At 52.6% G+C, this 5,269-nt stretch overlaps 1 pseudogene; it reads left to right on the top strand.

The window, feature by feature from the left end:
• The first annotated feature begins 586 nt into the window (after positions 1-586).
• On the top strand, positions 587-4,913 carry LOC103256594 (annotated as a pseudogene).
• Positions 4,914-5,269: the final 356 nt, after the last annotated feature.

Below are 5,269 nucleotides of genomic sequence, written 5' to 3'. Positions count from 1 at the left end.
CCTCCCTGGGGGGACTTCCGGAGCCACCCGCCTCGTGGCCTCGGCGGAGGGCCCGCCTCCTGGGGACCCAGCCGTCACCTGGCCCCGGCGCAGGAGCCCTCGAGGAGCTCCGCTCAGCGGCCGCGTCGCAGGTCGAGGGGTCTCTGGGGGAGGACCACGTGTTCGTGGGGTGAGCGTGTGGGGAGGGGCGTGAGTTCTGGAGGGAGTCGGCGTTGTCTGGGCGCGGAGTTCCGGCCGAGCCCGGGAGGGCGTGTCCATCTTCTGGGCGCGGGGTTCCGTGGCGAGGGGCTTGGGGCCCGGGAGGGACTGTGCCTCTTCTGGACCCGGGATTCCGTGGGGAGGGGCTTGGGTCCCCCAGGAGGGCTTTGAGGCCGGGAGGGAGTGTCCGCCTTCCCGGCATGAGGCTCCGTGAGGAGGGCCTTGGGGATCGGGAGGGGAGTGGGCGATTTCTGGGCGTGGGGTTCCGTGGGGAGGGGCTTGGGGCCCGGGAGGGACTGTGCCTCTTCTGGACCCGGGATTCCGTGGGGAGGGGCTTGGGTCCCCCAGGAGGGCTTTGAGGCCGGGAGGGGGTGTCCGCCTTCCCGGCATGAGGCTCCGTGAGGAGGGCCTTGGGGATCGGGAGGGGAGTGGGCGATTTCTGGGCGTGGGGTTCCGTGGGGAGGGTCGTGGGGATCGAGAGGGAATGTGCATCTTCTGGACCTGGGGTTCCGTGGGGAGGGGCTTGGGCCCCGGGCGGGGAGTGGTCGTTTTCTGAGCGTGGGGTTCCGTGGGGAGGGGCTTGGGGCTCCGGGAGGGGAGTGGGCGTTTTCTGGGCGTGGGGTTCCGTGGGGAGGGGCTTGGGGCCTGGGAGGGCTTGGGGACCAGGGGGGCGTGGGCATCTTTCAGGCATGAGGTTCCACGGAGAGGGCCTTGGGGATCCAGAGGGAATGTGCATCTTCTAGATAGGGGATTCCATGGGAAGAGACTTGGGGCCCGGGAGAGGAGAGGGCATGTTCTGGGCATGGGATTCCATGGGGAGGGACTTGGGGCCCGGGAAGGCTTTGGGCCCAGGAGGGAATGTCCATCTTCTGGGCATGAGGTTCCGTGGGGAGGGGCTTGGGGCCTGGGAGGGGAGTGGGCGTTTTCTGGGCGTGGATTTCCGTGCACTAACTGGCACGGGACCCCTCCCTGCAACTTTCTGTGTTCACTCTTCTCGCAGTTTGGTCGTCTTCAGTCCGGGTGTTCCCCAGCGCTGCAGTGGCCCGTCCTGGTTTCTGTGCCATCGTCAAGTTTTATTCGCAAGGGACACCCGCAGAGCCCAGATGGCATGCGACCAGAAGCCGTTTTTGCAGAGCTCCCCAGTGAAGGTGAGTCCCTTACGATATTCCTAGTTCCACTGGAAGGAAGGGCTGCATTCAATTCAGATAGGCTGGCATTTGGCCCACGCTCTGGTTTACAGAATATTTTCAGATGCCTTGCCACACGAATCCTCCTCCTCTGTTTTTTTAGATGAAGAAACTCACACTCAGGATGGTTAAGTGACTCGCTTAAGGTTCATGACAAGGGTTGTGGATGCTAGAGGTGGAACTCCAACCTGCTGACACTAAGTGCCCTGTCATTTTATGCTGCCCCTGCATTGAGCACATCTTCGCCTAAGTTCTGTGTATATTTACTTTTTTTTTTTTAATTTTCCTATTTTTAGAGACGGAGGTCTCACTGTGTTGCCCAGGCTGGCCTCGAACTCCTGGCCTCAAGTGATCTTCCTGCCTTGGCCTCCCAAGCAGCTGGGATTTCAGGCACACATCACCACGCCTGGCTGTATTTGCTTTTATGTGGGTTTAAATTTGTGAGCATGACAAGCCCCTCTGCCAGATGCAATCTGAAGGATGCTTCATCATGATCCTCATCATTCTTCTCTTCGCTCTCACGCTGCCTGTTGAGAAGTCCCTTCGGTTGCTAGCACACGGGAACATTCCTAATGCGCTGTGGAAACCCTATTCTGTGTTAACATCCCAGCCAGTTTTACTCTCCCAGAGCCCAAACAGCACCTCACTGTGTGCCTCGCCTCCACCGCCTTTCTGTGTCCAGGGACTGTTTCGCGTCCTGAATGGTGGTTCCGTGGTCTTTCTGCCCCTTCTTGCCCATGCTCCTTTCCTCATTGATCTGACATTGATTGAATCTGAGATCGCCACTCCACACTGCCTCCACTTCTGTAGCCTGTTCAGCACCCTCATCCCCCCTGGTTCCACTTCCTGTGGTTGGAGTGATGACCTAGCCACCATTCTTTAATTTGGGGACTGTGATCTGCGACCATTGCACGTAGCCACTCAGATATTATGGATGGTACTGGAAAGATTGTGAAACCGGTACCTGGTATCATTGTGGAAGATGAGTTTTTCGTGCTCTTTGGACACGGAGACCATTTCATAAGCTTTATTTGAGACTTTCGCAACATAAGATCACTGATGAGAGTGGGAGTGAAGACTTTCCTAGGTGGGAGCGAAGACTTTCCTATTGGAGTTATGTATCCACTTAGCTCAGTGCCTTGGGTCACCATCTCCGACCTCCATGGCTGTCAATTTAAGTGTTCTTCTATATTGTGGCAAGTACACACAGTTCCTGTCTTTTCTGCCTATTATACATACAGAAAAAAGGAATCATGTTTTAAAAGAAAAGCAAGGAACGGCCTAAGACACCGAGAGAGTTTTTCTCGGTGACCTGAAGAAAAACGGTTCCCAGCAAGAACCATGACAGCATCACCCAAGGTTACAACAGTCAGTCGACCCAGGGCCTCAGAGTCCTTCTGCAGCTTCCTGGTCATCCAGAAAAGTTCCTCTGTGACTCATGATACAGGCCAGTCTTCCCAGTGACCCATGTTTGTCGTCCCAGTTCCTCAAGAGGCTGAGGTGGGGGATTGCCTGGGCCCAGGAGGCCAAGGCTGCAGTGAGCTATGACCACGCCATTGCACCGCAGCATGGGTGATGCAGCAAGACCTTGTGCCTCAAAGCAAGACAAAAATTGGTCTTTGTTCTTCCTTCTCAACAGGCGTTTCTCCTGCTCTTCAGTTGCAGACAGAAATTTCAGTTTCTACTTGCTCACTCTTTCGTTCATTCACCCACTCAACGGGTCGTCAGTCCTCTCCTATGTGCCGAGAACTGTGCTCCTTTCTGGGAAGGAGGAAAGAATAAGGTACGGTTCCCTTGGGCACTTGGGGGCTTAGAACTGGCGACAGAGGAGGAGGCAGGGGCAGGTCCATCGAGAAGTAATGATGCTTCGACTTGATCTGTATTGCTTGACTCCTGTGGTTATATTCATATACTACACTGTTAAAAAATGAAAGACACATAGGAAAGAGCTGGTGATGTAAGACATCCACAGAAATGTGTAACTGTTAGAGAGTTAACTCAGGAGATGTTTGCATTCTGGAAGAAGCTTGTTAATGCAGAGGAGCCTCTAATTGCTTCAGCTTCCTGTAGAATGTTTAGAGGTGTGGGTATTCCCTCTTCTAACAGGCGTTAGTAACTTGGGGGTCATCTTATCTGATCTCTGGGTCATTTGCTCAAGCAGGATCCCCTAGATGGGAAGACTGAACAATTTCTTCTCTCTGCTCACCCACAACCCCGTGATTTGCCTCTGCAGGGCTCCGTGGGGGCCTTCATCATCACTGCGTACCACCAAAGGTCCATTTTTAATTAATTGGGGGCCTGAAAAAGATGCAGAAAAGCACTGTGGCTTAAAGATAAGAAGTAACGTGTATCTAGCGCTTGCTAGGAACACGGTGCTTAAAATGCTCTGTCCCATTTAATCTTCACAACCACTCAGTGAAATCAGTATTGACAAATCTCATGTGTATCCACAAGAAACTCCGGCAGGTGGTCTGTCTCTTAGTGGTCTATCTCTTGTGACTCTAGGTTTGTCTTGGCTCCAGACGTAAGGTGGTTCAACATCAGGCCCGTGCCCTGTACACTTCCCGATGCCAAGAACTGGCAAATTACTACTTTGGTTTTAATGGATGGTCAGAAAGGGTCATCAAGCTAGGTTTTCTTTCACTAACTCACTCTTCTTTCAACGTTGAAATCCTGGTCTTGAGACAGATGGATTGAACTGGGCTGTGGGAGATGGGAGAGGCCTCCTGCCCTCTAGGGAAGTGCACGTATCTGAATTGGACTGCCACCTGGAATTAATAATAACCTCAATTACTTGGACAATGGTGTCCATAATTCTCCAGTGTTTGTGTGACATATAAATAAAAGTGACTGTCTATATCTGGTAATTCATTTTGTAAATCTTCCTTGAGTTTGAAGCCATTGGACACCTTTACTCTTTGGATGGGATTACTGGAACTTAGTTGTAATTTCTTTCTTTTTTCTTTTGGATGGGTGTCTCACTCTGTCTCCCTGTCTCCCAGGCTGGAGTGCAGTGGCATGATGACTGCTCACTGCTGCCTCAAACTCCTGGGCTCAGGTGATCCTTCTGCCTCAGCCTCCTAAGCAGCTGGGACTTCCAAGTGCAGGCCACCACAACTGGCTCAATTTTTTATTTTTTTTTGTAGAGACAAGGTCTCCCTCTGTTGCCTAGGCTGGTCTCAAACTCCTGTGCTCAAGTGATCCTTCTGCCTTGGCCTCCCAAAGTGCCGGGATCGCAGATGGGAGACACCATGCTCAGCCTAGTTTTCATTTCGAATAATGAAACATTTTGAAGTCCACATTAAGATCCTAGGGAGGACCTTTAACTCCAAATCCTAACAGCTTCAGGAGCTCTCTGAGTTTCAAGAATGGGCAAATGAAGACACCGTGACACCATTTCGGAAGCAAAACCTGAGGTTCTTCTGTGCTTGAGAGGTGGCGCTGCCCTCCTGTGCATGCAGGAGCCCTGGAGTGAGTGTGGCAGAGGAGCCGGTGGATGACCCGGAGGAAGGTCTGTTCTCTGTGAGGGTGAGGGGGTGGGGATTGAGAGACTGGGAAGGATCTCTCTTTTTTTGCTTCTAAAACTCATCTTTTTGGATACTTACCATGCCCTCCTCTTGCTAAGCTGTGGGAGTCCTGGGCAGAGTTTTTCTGCCTTGCAATACAGATTTTTACCTTAGGCAACACCTGACAGAACCTTTACCTTTAAGATGTTAGAGCTGGCCATTGCTTTACTAGACTCTGGTGTGGCCATGTGCTCTTTGAGCTATGGCCACCTCCATGTGTTCTTAAGCTTTGCCCCCTTTCCCTACTTTGGGGAGGTGACTTTCCTCTCTCTCTCTCTCTCTCTCTCTCTCTCTCTCTCTCTCTCTCTCTCTCTCTCT

The sequence above is a fragment of the Carlito syrichta genome, unplaced genomic scaffold (assembly GCF_000164805.1).
Source record: "Carlito syrichta isolate Samal-C Ts95f unplaced genomic scaffold, Tarsius_syrichta-2.0.1 Scaffold290391, whole genome shotgun sequence".
Lineage (NCBI taxonomy): Eukaryota > Metazoa > Chordata > Mammalia > Primates > Tarsiidae > Carlito > Carlito syrichta.
Note: the sequence above shows the minus strand (reverse complement) of the source record. Positions and strands in the feature narration are given on the sequence as shown.